This window comes from Bos indicus, chromosome 28, assembly GCF_029378745.1.
Source record: "Bos indicus isolate NIAB-ARS_2022 breed Sahiwal x Tharparkar chromosome 28, NIAB-ARS_B.indTharparkar_mat_pri_1.0, whole genome shotgun sequence".
Lineage (NCBI taxonomy): Eukaryota > Metazoa > Chordata > Mammalia > Artiodactyla > Bovidae > Bos > Bos indicus.
This window is the reverse complement of record NC_091787.1, coordinates 43,094,301-43,111,241: the sequence shown is the minus strand read 5'-3', so window position 1 is coordinate 43,111,241 and position 16,941 is coordinate 43,094,301. Positions and strand designations below refer to the sequence as shown.

At 45.2% G+C, this 16,941-nt stretch overlaps 1 protein-coding gene across 3 annotated transcripts in view; it reads right to left on the bottom strand.

Moving 5' to 3' along the window:
- WDFY4 (WDFY family member 4) overlaps nucleotides 1-3,049 on the bottom strand; it is a 248,632-nt gene extending 245,583 nt beyond the window's left edge. For all 3 annotated transcript variants that reach the window (XM_070782345.1, XM_070782347.1, XM_070782348.1), the window contains exon 1: nucleotides 2,831-3,049. The gene's annotated coding sequence lies outside the window, so the exon portion shown is untranslated. The remainder of the gene's footprint in view (nucleotides 1-2,830) is intronic.
- Between the last annotated feature and the right edge of the window lie 13,892 nt (nucleotides 3,050-16,941).

Sequence of the window (16,941 nt, the reverse complement as noted above, 5' to 3'; positions counted from 1 at the left end):
TCTGATTTTGGAGCTAACACTCTTGGTTATCCGTATGGAAAGCACTGTGTAAAGTAAAGCATTACCCACCACCTCACACCCTACAGAATGATCATTTCTAAGTAGGACTAAAGACTAAATATGAATGGAAAAAATATTTTTTAAATTTAAAAGAGAGTAATTTTATGACTTTACAGTGGAGAGAATCTCTTAGATAATATACACGTATATCTCATAAAAGAACATTATGGGTAAATTAAGCTTGTTTGAAACTAAGAAGTTCAATCATTAATAGAAATCACAAATAACATAAGGAGACAAGGCACAAACAAGAGAGAAGTATTTACAATATACATGAATAACAAAGAATTAACATCAGAATATGTATGGCATTAGGGAAGACCAATAAGATAAAAGACAGATGACCCCATAGAGAAAAAGATTTGAACAGGAAAAAGAATTTAGAATGGGCAAGGAGGACATAAACAGATGACCAAACTTAGTATTTCAGAAAATGCAAATTTAAAACACAGAAGGCTTTTCATTTGCTCGGAATCGGTATAAAACTCCAACAAGATCAAATGTTGATGAAGATGTAAAGCAAGAGAAACTTTTACATATTGCTGATGGGTGGGTAGTGTTAACAATTGACTTGAAAGAGGTTTCACTATTATCCAATAAGGCTGAAGATTTCTATACCCTACAACCCACCAACGATACTTCTAGGCTACGTGCCCTAGAGAATTCTTGCACGTGTGCCGCAGGATATATGCACAAAGGAGACTCCCAGCAGTACTTACTGCGCTGACAGCACTGAGCAACTTACAACAGGAAGAAAAAACAAACCCTAGGAGCACCCCAAGCGCCCACTGGCAGTATATTGGGAGAGTATACTGAGGTATATTCGTGAGTAACAGAATATTATCCAGCAATAAGGGAGCTTCCCAGGTGGTGCTAGTGGTAAAGGAACCCACCTGCCAGGGCAAGAGACCTGAGTCGCAGGTTTGACCCCGGGGGTCGGGAAGATCCCCTGGAGGAGGACGTAGAAAACCACTCCAGTCTCCTTGCCTGGAGAATCCCATGGACAGAGGAGCCTGGCAGGCTGCATGCAGTCCATGGGGTCGCAAAGAGTCAGACACAGCTGAAGCGACTTAGCACACCCAGCAACAAACGTGAATGCATTAGAGACACATTCAATGATATGAAGAAATATCACTCTTCATTATTCAAATATTACTCAGACACATAATTTTGATGAAATTAGCAAACTTAAAAGGATATTTAATTACTATTGATAAAGTTCAAATCCATGAGAAAGCAAATAACATATTTTGCACTTTAAATATACAAGGTCGAATTGAAAGGAAAAGCAAAAGAACTATAAGCTCAAAATTGAGAGCAACAGTTTTCTCTGAAGAGACAGAGAAGGCTGGGCACACAGAGGGCTTCACAGACGCTGGTGCTCTTTGAAACAAACCGAGGTGACGACGCACAGGGCCATCTTCATTCCTCATAGCCTGTATATGTCCTCTGAGTTTTCCTATCTGCTCACTATTTCATGACTTTCCAAGTCTGGGGGACTACCGCCCACGTCCTCACACTGGGCAGGAAGGCCCTCCTTGACCTGACCCCACCCCAGCCCTCTCTGGCCAGGTCACGTGGCGTATTCCTTACCCCCGTCTGCCACTCTGGCCTTGACCAGTCTTCCTCTGCACCTTGACCTTCTCGGGTCCCCCTGCCAAGAACACAGCTCAGAAATACACTTGGCTCAGGCCTTCCCTGCCTTCAGGCCTCCACTTACACGTGCCTTCCTGGGCTTCCTGACCCCGACTCCCTACCCTCTGCTCTCCAACCCACTGGAGCCCACAGCACCAACACCACCCACCCCTGACCACTGACCTAGCCGTCTTGAGCACGGCCTGGCAGGAAGTGGCTCTCCATAAATATTTGTTGACCAATTAAATGGACGACTATGCAGAAAATCATGTTAAAGTTGAAACTTTATGGAAAAGGTAACACGTGAACTTCTTAGTTACCAAGGTAAATCCTCATGGTTCAGAGAGGTTGGGACAAAGGAGTGGTTATGTGTTCTATAAGATGCAATTTTAGGTGGGAAGATTAGAATTAATTCTTGAACCCCCGTGGTCCTGATGAGTCAAAAATACTGATGTTTCTAAGGTTTTAATGTGGTAAATCAGGTAAGGGAAGGACAGCCCCAGGGGGCACCTACTTATCATGGTTACCCCTAGGAGTAACCACAGGGCCAGGTAGGAACCATCTCTCTCGGTGACCAGTCTGAAGTGACCCCCACTCTTCAGCATCTTTCAGAGGCCCACACAGCAGGTGGACAGAGGAATCTCATGGCCAGCCCTCCCACTCCACATTTGGCCCACACAGGCCCATATCCAGCCTCTCCTAGGTGTGGCAGGTCATGTTCCTTAGCAGAACCCTGAGAAAGGGCTTGACCTGAGGTGGGAGGGTGAGGAACAATGCTGGAGCCCGGCCCAGCTCAGCAAAGCCCAACAGTGACAGACGCCCCACCAGGAAGACCCCAGCTCAGCAAAGCCCACAGTGACAGACGCCCCACCAGGAAGACATCCCAACAGTGCGGCACCCCAGTGGACTCAGACCTCAGAGGAGCCCGAAGCAGATGTGCCGCCTGTCCTACACACACTTCCTGCTCCTCAGCTTAGCCCCTCTCCCACATCCACAAACTCCAATCAGGCAGTGTGGTCACACGCACGCCCAGGCTCAGCTTTCCAGGAGGCAGCCCGTCGGCTTGACCTGGAAGACAGGACGCACGTGCCCACTTCTAGGCCAGCCTGGCACGGCCGAGGACAGGATTACCTACCTGGAGTGTATCCGTCAGGGCCTGCAGATGTCAGATGGCATGGGCGCCCCCATACCTCCCCCTCAGGCTTAGGGGAAGAGGATCCAGCTCAGAATCTTCAGTCTTTAACTGTGTTTCACTATGAATCACAGGGTTTCTGCTCATTTCCTGGAGAAAGCAGAAGTGGAGAGTCGGCAGATGCCTGACTCTGCCCACTTCCCAGCCATCAGCAGAGTTGCCTGAGTTCTGACTAGTGACTTGGGCCCTGCAGAAAGGCCACTTGGGGCAGTATGGTGAGCAGTGCTGGGTGGGGCCAAGAGCGAAAAGAGAAAGCTAGTAATAGCAGACGCAGAGCTCATTCAGCCCTGCGCTGCGGGGCTGGACCCCCTCCTTCGCTTGGCCCCACTTCTCCTCTCTGAGCCTCTGGGAAATGAAAGATAATAGTGGCATTTCGTGCTTAGTCGCTCAGCCATGCCTGAGTCTTTGCGATCCCTTGGACAGAGGAGCCTGGGAGGATTCTCCAGGCAAGAATACTGGAGTGGGTTGCCATTTCTTTCTCCAAATAATAGTGTTTAGGTGAATTTAATTAGAAGTGTGTTTAGAATACATCTGTGGATATTGCATGAATTCATAATCTTCCTCCCTAAGGCCCAGAAGGAGCTTCTTACTTGGATTCCCTCCTCCTCCATCCTCAGGACTAACTTGGACCATGCATCAAGGGAGTCCTCAGATGACCTACAGTGAGTAACATTAAAGCGATGATGAAAGAAAAGCTTAAGTAGTAGAATAACATTCTCTAGGATTCAGCATCAAGACTCTTATCCCTTTTGGATTATTATGTTGAATCATCCCATATCATCTCTCCATAGCATCATCCATGTAGGACCAGCCAGTACGTCCGTTCAAACACAATGTCTCTCTGAGCCACATGGGCAAAAGCAGTGGTTAGCATGAATGCCTGATCCTTAAAGCTACTCATCACCTGATCCTAGTTCACAACGAACTGACCATTTATGACTAACTATTAGTGAGGCAACATCATCTTTTATGGGAGGCAAAAAGGCTCTGAGATGGGTTAAAAGAATGAAAACATTTGTAGTAATATCTCAACTCTTGCCAGTAAAGAATTGACAGTAGATAGTAACCAAACTTGGAGAAGCCAATGGCACCCCACTCCAGTACTCTTGCCTGGAAAATCCCATGGCTGGAGGAGCCTGGTGGGCTGCAGTCCATGGGGTCACTGAGGGTCGGACACGACTGAGTGACTTCACTTTCACTTTTCACTTTGATGCATTGGAGAAGGAAATGGCAACCCACTCCAGTGTTCTTGCCTGGAGAATCCCAGGGACGGGGGAGCCTGGTGGGCTGCCGTCTATGGGGTCGCACAGAGTCGGACACAACTGAAGCGACTTAGCAGCAGCAGCAGTAACCAAACTAGGAGACTTGTCCAGCTTAAGTTCTAGTCACATGCCCATGTTGACCTCGTGCCCATTCCCCAACAGGAGTCATAGGTACCACCATCTCTGCCCAAGTTCTCATTTCCCATTCCACCATTCATGAGTAGAGAGGAAGCTCGAATGAAGATGGCAAGGGTTGTAGATAGGAGGGGGCATCTTGGATGACCCTGAGACATGCACGAGGTGTGTGGAGCAGCTCAAGTATCATCTTGTCAAGCCAGAATGGCCTCCAATTTTTTTTAGCAACCAATTAAGATGCATGGTTATACTATATACAAGAGCCATTGTGCTATAGTGTGCACCATTATGAAGAAAAGTGTTAATTTTTTCAGCATCTGGTGCAAGACCCTTTCCTAGAGAGATATCTGCTTTTGTTGACCAAAATGATAAGTAGAATCTAGGCTTCTGGGTAAAAAATCTGGGTTGAAATTCTCATTGCTACCCAAAAGGAATTAATATCTTTAAGTGTGGTTCTTATTTGTGAAATGGAATCAATGCAATATACAGAACAAATGAAGTAATATCTGTAAGAGGATTTTTTAAATGCTAAATATGGCTGTACTGGAGACTTCCCTGTTTGTCCAGTGCTTAAGACTCCACACTTAAAATGAAGGGGGTGTAAGTTCAATCCCTAGTTGGGGAACTAAGATCCCACATGCCACATAGCCAAAAACAAGTAAGTAAATAAAAATGGTTGTACAAATATGAGTTATTATTACTACTGAGAGAGTTGCCCATGCTTAGTTAGACACTGAAGCTGCCAGGACAACCATGAACTGAACAGGTACATACATGTAAATATGTATTTTTGTTGAGAGGAAATGTGAGATTCTGTAGTTTTTAAAAAATATCTAAAAATAGGAAGGATATTCTGCTCCCAGTTATGACAAGAGATAACCTCCCATTGAAGGCTACTCTAAAATAGGCAAATATATGAGACAATTGTTTTCAGGCATTGACTAGCAGGCATCTTAAGACTAATCCTTGAAATAAGAAAAATGTAAAAGGTGAGCCTGTTGCGCTGGCTTTCTTCTTACGAGTGCTTTTCTGCCATGGTACACGGAGGTGAAGCCCCAGAGGCAGCAGTATCCTTGAACTAAAAAGATGTAAGTCAGAGAGTTCCAGGTTTCTCAAGAAGCTAGAATTTTCAGAGCAGGGGCTTGAGAAGAGTGTGTTTTATGGGAATTCATTGTGTATGTCCTCGACCCCATGCATGGGGTGAGACTCCAAAAAACAAGAAGGGATCGCCTGCTCCAAGGCTGAGAACTGAGATAGCAGAGATTGGGCACCGCTGGCAACACTGGAGTTCCATACCATCCAGAGCGGCAAGACCTCCCTGAGCATCTTGGGATTTCATCTTATACTCCAGAAAAGCCAAATCTGAAAACTAAGAACTAGAGCCTAGAGTAGGAGTCATGAACTAGAACAGGTTCTTACCTGAAACAAAAGAGCACTGAAAAGAAAGGTGAAAGTGAGAGTCACTCAGTCGTGTCCGACTGTTTGTGACCCCATGGACTATGAAATTCTCCAGGCCAGAATACTGGAGGAGGTGGCCTTTCCCTTCTCTAGGGGATCTTCCCAACCGAGGGGTTGAACCCAGGTCTCCCACATTGCAGGTGGATTCTTTACCAGCTGAGCCACAAGAGAAGCCCAAGAATACTGGAGTGGGTAGCCTGTCCCTTCTCCAGCGGGTCTTCCTGACCCAGAAATTGAACTGGGGTCTCCTGCATTGCAGGCAGATCTTTACCAACTGAGCTGTCAGGGAAGCCTAAAAGAGCACTAACAGAGAATAAAAGCAAGTCTGGCAGAACCAAAAGGATGTTCCAGTTATTCAACTGTCAACCAGGGAAAAACTTACCATTCTTTAAAGGAGGGAAGCAGTGTAGCATCCTTGCGTGTGGCATCCACACTGTCCAGAAACGACTGAAACTAGCAGAGATCTGAAAGATCAGAAAAACGTGACCCATAAGAAGAGAAACAACTGTCAGCAGAAACAGACCCCAAGATGAATCAGATGTTGGAATTATCACATAAGGACTGTAAAGCAGCCGTTGCAAATATATTCAGTGACTTAAAAGTTGGACATAATAATTGAAAGGTGGGATATTTCAGGAAGTAGATGGAAGGTAAAATAAGAATATTTGGATGTAAATTCTGGAAGTGAAAAATGTATCTGAAATGAATATTTTACTAATAGCCCAAGAGTAGATCCGTGAGTGCAAATTTAAAAAAAGAAAAGTTAAAGAGATTGAAGACTGATGAACCGAAATTATTTGAACATGACTATCTGAACAAATATTTGAGCAAACAATCTGAACAGAGAGAAAGAACGATTAAAGAAAAATAAACACACACCCAGTTGTCTTTGGGACAATATCAAATGGTATAATATATGCGAGTCCCAGAGAGAAAGAAGAGAGAGAACAGAACCGAAAAAAAATTTGAAGAAAAATGTTTGAAAATTTCAGTTTGTTGAAAAACAGCAACTTGCAGATATAATAAGCTTAGCAAACTCCAAGAAGAACAAAATGGATAGTTCCTGAAAATCAGAAATAAAAAGAAATTATCTTAACAATCAGAGAAAAGAAATCACACATTGGGGAACAAAAACAATATTAGGCATATGTTTTATCAGAAACAATGGAAGTCATGAAACAATGGATAGCTATCTCTTGTATACCAGAGGGAAAAAATTGTTAACCCAATTATCCTTAAAAGAAATGAGGATGAAATAAAGTTATTTCCAGATCTATGACATCTGAAACCATTCATCTCCAAAAGATTTGTACTACAAGAAATTCTAAAGGAAGTTGTTGAGGCTAAAGACCAGATGGAAACATGAATTTACAGAAAGGAAAGAAGAGCACTATTAATGGCTAATACGTGAGCAAATATAAACTGTGTACTTCTTCTTGTCTTAATTTCTTCAAAAGACTATAACTGTTTAAATCAAAAAGTGCAACACGGTACTTTGGAATTTATACCACCTCCAGTTCAGGTAAATTGTAGGTGAAACATAGATGACAACAACTGCACAAAAGATGGGATGAATGGAAACAAGCTCTTGTGAGGTTTTCACATTTTACATGAAATACTACTTTATTTAAAACTCTAAGTAATAAAAAAAAATTGTGGTATTTATAACTTTGTGATGAAGATGTCAAGAAAGTCACAGTCCAGTTCTAATCAACAAACTCACACTGAGCATCTACTCTGAGCCAGATCCCAGCTAGATCCTAGAGAAACAGAGATGGATAAAGCAATCTTGAATGAGGCAAATTTATAATAGTTGTTCAAGTGGGCAGTCCAGTAATATGTCAGCCTTAACCTACCGTTAAGGAAGAATGCATTTTGGTAGGCTATCAGTCTCTGTCATACTCTTTTCAAAGACATTATGATCTATATGCTGAACAAAGTACAAAAAAATTAATATTTTTCTGACTTTTAAAAAATAAGTCAATTTTATACATGATGCAAAAAAGTATAAGAAATAGAGAATAAAATAAAAATTAATACTGTAAGTACCCTAAACAGCTAAGCGCTAGCCATGTTGAGAACAGCTTAACATTTTTCCATGTTGGCCAAAGTGTATTTCTTTGATCTTAATTTTTTCTTAATAAATTTAAAATTATGTCATAATTTTTACTTCATAGCCTATTTGGTCTTTTTTCACTTAATTCATCATAAATTCTCTGCCATTTCATTATTACAATGTATTTTTTACACCAAATTAGGATCAAGAGGAAGGAAGACTGTTTACACAGCAGAGGGGTATTTTTTTAAAAACCTGGAGAGAAAGCCACTTTCTTGGAACTAGTAATATTTCCACATTCCCCATGAGGACTATGATGAACTCCAAAAAAAAGAGGGTGTTTCCTCAGAGATGAAGGGTATGAGTCCTGGAGCAACTGGAAAATGCCTCCATGGGACACCCGGAGCCCCTGGGAACAATGCTGCTGCTGCTGCTGACATGGGGAGACATGGGGAAGGGAGCGAGGATCGGAAGACTACAAATGGGCAAATAATCTTCTAATTTCCCAAAACAGCTGGAGGTTGGAATCTATAAATCCTTTCTGCAAAGGTAGTTCTGGCATAATACTCAAAAGGAGCCCGTCAAAAAGATAAAGAAAAATTGTAAGATACGATTCAGTTAAATGCAGGCTATTCAACGCGCTTCAATCAGCATAACAATTTGCCAGGATTAAGTCCTAAACTAGATTAAGTTCTACAGGCACAAGTGAGAGGTAGCAATGCCTTCCCCAAGGAGCCTTCAAACCGAGAACAACTTTTAGCCTAAACTTACTTATCTTTCTTAAAAAAAATTTTTTTTTATTGATGTATAGTTGATTTACAAGTTTGTGTTAATTTCTGCTGTACAGCAAAATGATTCAGTTACACATATATACATTAAAAATTTTTTTCCACTATGGTTTATCATAGGATATTGAATATGGTTCCCTGTGATATCCAGTAGAATCTTATGTTTATCCATTCTACATATAATAGCTTGGATCCGCTAATCCCAAACTCTCAATCCATTCCCGCCCCACTTGCCTTCCTTCTTGGAACCACAATTCTGTTCTCTCTGTGAGTCTGTTTCTGCTTCGTGTAGGTTCATTTGCGTCAGATTTTAGATTCCACAAACAAGTGATGTCACTTGGTATTTATCCTTCTCTTTCTAACTTATTTCATTTAGTATGATCATCTCTAGTTCCATTCATGTTGCTGCAAATGTAAGCTTACTTATCTCTGGTGGATGAGAAGATACTGCATCACTGTGGATGTGAGCTTCTGTAAGGCATTGGTTAAGGCCTCTCATGGTTGACACTTCCATTTATTCCACCTCTGTCTCCTCAGCACCACCGTATGACTGACACTGTGCAAGCTGTTGGGGTGATAAGATCCAGCCTGTCTTTAGGGAATTTACAGATATCACATATACACCATACAGATCTCAGCCACTGTGCATAGCCACACATCTGTCACACCAAAACGGTTTTATTTTGGGGAAGTAGGAATAGATGGCTGAAACTTCAGTTTAATTCTGAGTGACTTTATGCCCTCACACCATTAATGTGCCAGTAATAGAAATCAGGCCCTCCCTAAAGATTCTTGACTTTCGGGGAGATCTCATGGGACCAGAGTGAGAACATCAGGAAGAACCAGACTTGAAATTGGAGTAGACTGTAGCTTCTGGCAATAAGGAAAGTGAAATACTGTTTTTTGAAGAGATTCATGAGAAACTTTTTTGAGAAATAGTACAGAAACAACATGACTCTCCACGACAAAAATAAATCAGTCTCATTCCTACCTCATCCCTCATAGGAAAAAAAATCAAGGTGTTTCTTAGATGAAATGAAAGGGCTCCAGACGTCCCCAGTGGTCCACTGACTGAGACCTTGCCTTCCAATGCAGGGGGCGTGGGTTTAATCCCTGGTTGGGGAGCTAAGATACCACATGTCTCGTGACCAAAAAACCAAACAATAAAACTGAAGTAATATTGTAACAAATTCAATGAAGACTTGAAAAATGGACCACAATCAAAAAATAACTAAATAAAACTTAAAAAGGAAAAGCTAAAACTCTAATGCTCCTAGGAGAGTATCTAGGTAACCTGAGAATAAAGTTCCAAGCACATCCAAGTAGTCAGAAACACCTCACCTGGCACGGAGAGGACAGAGACTGCTGGGAGATGGCACTGGAGACCCCCCCTTCCCCAAGAAGCAGACAGGCAGGAAGGGGGAGACACCCTGAGGAAGGGTTCTGGGATGTGAAGGAGGGGAAGTCCTGGATGGAACCATGCTCAGCTCTCCTGGGTGGTGAGCAGTAAGATGAGACAGAGAAGGGGCGTCCGAGGCTCTGATATGCACCCTCAGAGGCCAGGCTGAGAACCAGGACTGACTCCATGGGCAAGCGCTAAATGAGGGGCTGGCGGGCGGTGGTGCCTGGGCATGGGGACTTTGACATCTTGGAGGGAGGCTGGAGCAGAGAACGCAGAGACAGTTTCCAGAGATAAGACTTTGCTCCACTCTCCTTAGTGAAGCCTTAGGAACGGTCTGGATGGGAGATGTGTCCTCAACACCCTGGACCCCCCATCCCCACCCAGCTACCTGGACTCTTGGTGCTTCTTCTACACAACTTACTGGGTAGGTTTTTGGTGGGGGGCATGGAAAGCGAGTGGCTGGCTTGGTCCTGGTGAGCAAGAGGTGCTGTTCTCTACTCCTCACCCTGCACATCTTTCCCCATGAGGGACTGGCTGGCTCCCTCCCTGGCTCACAGCACGCACAGCAGAACACAGCCCCAGGTCCTCCTCACATGAGGTCCAGCCTCACAGAGATGCTCTCTACTCCCTATCTCTGTTTGGATCAGTGAACACCTGGATCAACCAAATGTGGCCCAGATGGGACCTGGGAAGTGACTGGGATTAGGTCCCTGTGGGCCAGTGGGTCAGGCCCCTGGTCAGGACAATCACTGGTGGGGAAATGCCCACCCATCTCACACTGGGCAAACCTGCTGCCCAGCTACAATGCCATGGAGGCTGGGTGGGGGGAGGGGGTGCAGGGGAGGCTGTCTCATCTGTGAGTCCTGCTGCCTGCACCCCAGCCAGATGCTCACACCCCAAAGTGCTCATCTGCAGCCAGTCCCTTCCAAGACAGCCAAGCATGTTTTCTCCTTGAGCTGGAGGAGATGCTGAGCGACACGCTGCCATGTCTGACTCTGGAGGGAGCGAGAGCCCAAGGCCTGGGAGGCTGAGGCTGGTGGGTTCGGAAGGGCTGGGTGAGGTTAGCAGCACCTCCCCACCCTTCCCCAAGAACATCTCTGAGAGGCAGGCGGTGGAGCAGAAAGGGCAGAGTGAGCGAGCTTCCGTTCTTGGAGGTGTGAACTCTGTCTGTCAAGGTCGGATACCTCTCTGTGGAGGAGCCTCCCTCCTAGCTCCCGCCAAGATTGATGAGATGATGTAAAGGAAGGGAAGCAGCTTTATCACGTCCCAGGGCCAGTCCTGGGGTCCTGTGTCCTCTGTCACGAGGCACAGACCCCAATGCTTCCACAGCCTTCCTGGGGGCCCCTCTGCTTTGGCACAGCCCCCTCTGGATAGGAACTTTCGGTTGCAGTGGAAGAGGCGGGCACGGGTACTGCAGGTGTGGCTGGCTGCACGCTTCAGCAGCCACCTTGCCAGGTGGTCTGCGGCCCCTGTGGGGCCGCTCAGGCGCAGCTCCCGGACGTGCCCTGCAGAACAAGACCTTGCGCAAGAGATCAACGTGAGCGCCACACACCAGCAGGAGCAGGGCGGCCACATTTCCCCCCAGAGGCTCTGCGCTCACATGGACCTCTGCTCTCCCCCACCCCCACCCCCACCCCCGCTCCCAGAGCGTCGTTCCCAGGGCCACGAGGCCTGCCCGAGGAAGGGACGGGTCCAGGACCAGCCACACCGTGCTGGGAGCGCGTGGGGAAGACGCTATCGCAGGCTCCTTCCTTATCTGCGCTGAGACTGTTCCCTCATCTGAATGAAGACAATTAAAGCAATGTCATAGGGATTGTGTGTTGATGGGAATTAAATGTGCGTCACTGTGTAAAGCTGGCAGGTCAGGGCACCCTCCCCTTCCCACTAGGGCCCTGCTTGGGGTGACTACAGAGAACAGTTCGAGGGACCTCAAGGGACTAACGAGGGCGGGGGGGCGGGGGGGTTCCTTCCCCGCCCCGCCCTGCCCCTAAATTTCTGGGAAACCGCCCCCCTCCTCCAGGCTGTATACTGCCCCCTGCTGGAGGTACTGGGAGCCGTGAGGTTCTCTAAGGTGGGAGCCTTAGGCATGGACTTCTTAGTGGGGGGAGCACAGCGTTTCCTGGAGGGGAGGAGAGATGACCAAAACAGGAACTTGCCGTAATAAGCCGCCAAAACGTAGGGCTCTGAGTAAGGAGTCTAACCACCCTGGACTTTCCTTTCCATGCACACAAGTTTAGGGTCATGAGGAATAATTTATAAGAACGCATCACATGGTTAAGTGCAATGTGCAGAAAGTTGTGAACATGTGTGGCCGCTCCCCCGTGTAAGGAGAATCCCCCTGGCTGGCGAGCAAAGGCGGAGCCCATGGAGACTGGAAAGAGGGATTAAATATGACTTCAGGCCTTTCGGGATGTTTGCATATGTGGTTGAAAGCAAACTATACTATAAAAGGGATTACCTCAAAATGTGTAGGCCAGGCCAGAAGTTGCTTTTTTTTTTAACGGTGCAAAGTGAAGGTGAAAGTCATTTAGTCGAATCTGACTCTTTGCAATCCCATGGTCTGGAGCCTGCCAGGCTTCTCTGTCCATGAGATTTCCCAGGCAAGAATATTGGAGTGGGTTGCCATTCCCTTCTCCAGGGGACGGAACCTGGGTCTCCTGCACTGCAGGCAGATTCTTTACCATCTGAGCCACTGCTTTTAACAGTACTTATATTTTTGTTTTTCTGTAATTTTTACCTACACATGGAAGTAAAATTCCGTTTATAAGAACATGAAAAGTAGTTTCCCTTTGTCTATGATCGTTCTCCCCTTTGCCCAAATAATGACGAAAAGCAATTGCTTTTCGATCTTCTGATGGTTACCATTACGACTTTAATACTTTTCCTTTAGGATTAATTTTAGACTATAACTTTAGACCTGCAGACTTGAAAAATAAGAAAATTAGCATGCTTACGCTATTTTTTCCCTCTCCTATATGCCTTCCTGATTTGTAATTATATTTTTATTTTATTCCTCTAAATGTTGCCTTTCCAGCTTTGTTCGTTGCATTTTTATAATTCCCTCTATAATTTCCTTTCTGACTGAACAGGATATTCACTTTTCCGTGAACTACATTAAGACTGTTTGCTGCTCTGCAAGACGAGGACACTAGCTTAGCCAGTCTTCTTTCTTTCCTCCTTCCCTTATTTCTGTTTCTTATATCACTGTTTTCACATCATCATGGTTTAAAATATTTCTGTTAGCTAACTAAAAGAATCTTCCTTGCTTTATCAATACATTGACTCTAAACACTAGAAAATGAATAAACCACATTGGCAATAGTGTGGTTTCAAATATAATATTCACTCTAGAACCAAAAAACATGATTGACTCAGAGAGAAGGAAAATGCTGCTGCTAAGTCGCTTCAGTCGTTTCCGACTCTGTGCGACCCCATAGACGGCAGCCCACCAGGCTCCCCCGTCCCTGGGAAATATTCCTGTGTTATTATAACTTCACAGTTAATTACATGTTATATAAACTTATCAATAGACAAATTATATTTAAAACAAAGGTAGTAAGTACTCAGAATCAACTCACTTAGTTACATTTGCTTTTGGTTCCGCTGAGGTCACCAGTACCTCCCACAGCTGCTGTGAGGTGAGGTCACCAGTACCTCCCACAGCTGCGTGGCTGACATGCTCTGTAACGGTGCCCTGATGCACACCTCCCAACTCTGCACTTAGTGATGTCATGCTGGTATTTTTTAAGCTGGCCATGGTGGGAGAATTTATACCATGGAAACTGGAAAATGCTACCAACAAGTGCTTAAATTATTATTTTGTTGACTGACCTTAAGACAGTAGTGGAGAAAGCATTAGTAATGCTGTTCAGTTGCTCAGTCATGTCCAACTCTTTGTGACCCCATGGACTGCAGCATGCCAGGCTTCCCTGTCCTTCACCATCTCCTGGAGTTTGCTCAAACTCATGTCCATTGAGTCTGTGATGCCATCCAACCATCTCACCTTCTGTTGCCCACTTCTCCTCCTGCCTTCAGTCTATCCCAGCATCAGGGTCTTTTTCAATGAGTCAGCTCTTCGTATCAGGTGGCCAAAGTATTGGAGCTTCAGGTTCAGCATCAGTCCTTCCAATGAATATTCAAGGCTGATTTCCTTTAGGATTGACTGGTTTGATCTCCTTGTTGTCCAAGAGGCTCTCAAGAGTCTTCTCCAGCACCACAGTTCAAAAGCATCAATTCTTTGGCGCTCAGCTTTCTTTATGGTCCAACTCTCACATCCATACATGACTACTGGAAAAGTCATAGCTTTGACTAGACGGACCTTTGTCAGAAAAGTAATGTCTCTGCTTTTTAATATGCTAAGTTTGTCATCGCTTTTCTTCCAAGGAGCAAGCATCTTTCATCTTTTTAATTTCACAGCTGCAGTCACCATGTGCAGTGATTTTGGAGCCCCAAAAATAAAGTCGCTCACTGTTTCCATTGTTTCCCCAACTATTTGCCATGAAGTGATGGGACCAGATGCCATGATCTTAGTTTTAGATGTTGAGTTTTAAGCCAGCTTTTTCACTCTCCTCTTTCATTTTCATCAAGAGGCTCTTTAGTTCTTCTTCACTTTTTGCCATAAGGGTGGTGTCATCTGCATATCTGAGGTTATTGATATTTTTCCCGGCAATCTCGATTCCAGCTTGTGCTTCATCCAGCTCAGCATTCCGTGTTAGTAATGTAGATTAAATTTGGAGAAAAGTTCTGACATACATAGTGCTAAATCTGAAAATTGTTTAAGGAATATAATCTGTATGAGGATGAGAAATAGTTTTACATATTAGATTTAATGACTAAAAATTATTTGGTAAAGCCTTGTGTATCAGGATGCAACTCCATTTGTCAAATACTGGTTAAATTGAGACTGTACCTTGGCTACATAGTCAAGAGTTGGCAAAAATTACTGAGTGTTTTCTATAAGAATCAATTGGCCATATAGAATTTGCAATAGAAAATCGTATTTTCCTTATTATTTCTAAATTATGTGCTACACATCACTAAAATTTATAATAAACTTAGGCAGATAGATTGTTCAAGAGCCGGTTGTTAGCATTTACCAGCACACCACTATCTCAGAGGCTCGCTGATTCCACCATTATATCACATAGGAAATTAGGAGGAGATGGAGAGAAACGCCTTCTCCTCCCATGCTCCAGGGCCAGCGTGGTCCCAGAGACCATAGCACTCATCAGAAGGACAGCCAGGACTCCTCATGGAGGACAGGGAATAAAGGCTGGGAAACAGCAGTGCTGATAGGGCAGGTCACGCCTCTCTGAGCCTTCACCCACACATCTCTAAAACGGGGCTGCTGATCCCTCCCCCTGCTGGGGCATCTGAGTATGTGCAGGCGCAGAGGAAGGCCTTGCTTCTGAAGGCAGGTCCCTGTCCTCACCACCAACTACCAACAGAACCTGTAGCCCAAACAACGCAGGGTCACCCACGGCCAGGCTCCCCCAGAGACCATGGGAAGCTGCCAGCACCGGAGCCATTGCAGAGGCTGGCCTGATTCTGAGTATGAGGAAGGGACGGGGAGGCGAGGCCACTTCTGCTTTCTGCTCACACCCGGTGAGGTACCAGCCCAGGGAGCACATTTGAATTCTCAAACCTCAGCTGCAGGTTCACCAAGTTCTGAAGGAGCACTGACAGGCAGTTTCATTACAGCTCACTATGGCTGGGTCCTCTGAAGAGGCACCCTTCTGTCCTGGAGAACCATGAAACGTGCGAATGATCGCTCGCTGTTTGGGGTGGACATGATTGTGTGACCATGACCCACAGAGATTGCCCTTTTCCTTCAGACCCTCTTTTCAGAAAACCCCAAACTTCATTTTATTTACCCTTCTGTGAATCTATCCTAAGGAAATGACCCACTATTCAGAAAACATTTCTTATATATCTACCTCAAATCTTTCTAAAATAATGGAATAAAGTGGGGACATATGTAAATGCAAAAGCAAACATTTGTGTGAAAATACTCTCTCTGCATGTTGAAAATAATATGAAATGTTAGATTACAGAAGACTTTAAAACAACCTGTTATACAGTCATTAATACACCATTTCAGATGTTATTTTTAATACCATGATGAAATGCTTGATTTACATGTTCAGCTAAGGAGCAGACTGGGGCTTTCTAGGTGGTTCAGTGGTAAAGAATCCACCTGTCAATCAGGAGACACAGGTTCAATCCCTGGGCCGGGAAGATCCCCTGGAGGAGGGCATGGCAAGCCACTCCAGTATTCTTGCCTGGAGAATCCCATGGACGGAGGAGCCTGGAGGGCTGCAGTCCACGGGGTCACACAGAGTCAGACACGACTGAGCAGCTTAGCACACACACAGTGACTAAGCAACGAGAAGCAGATTGGCCGCTTATGGCTGTGAGGCCGACCCTGGGGTCAGAGCACCCGGCCTGAGTCCTGCCTCCACACCTCGTTAGCTGCCTGACCTTGGGCAGGTCACTTCAGCTCCTTAAGCCTCAGCTTTCTCATGGGTACAGGGGACCTCAGCCATACCCTTCTTCATGGGTGGGCGTGAGGACAATGCGGATTCTCAGCACCTGGTATACGGCAAGTCTTCAGCGTTATCTATAACCAGCATTATAGTTGCATTCGTGGCAAAATCTGTCCACATCATACACTAAAGGGACATGTCACAGAATGCCCCGAGCAGTTACTGCAGGGTGGAGCAACAGGGAGACATGTGTAATGCCCACTCCTGCCTTTCCGGGGTAGGAGTCTTTCTCCTCCCCTGCCCCTGGGAGACATGTCTAATCCCCACTCCTGCCTTTCTGGGGTAGGAGTCTTTCTCCTCCCCTGCCCCTATAGCACCTACACTTGCCCACTGCATCTGTTCTGCAAATCGCTGTTAGCGTTGCCTCCTTGCTTTTCCAGTTTGTGAACTCTTGAGTCAGGGACTCTT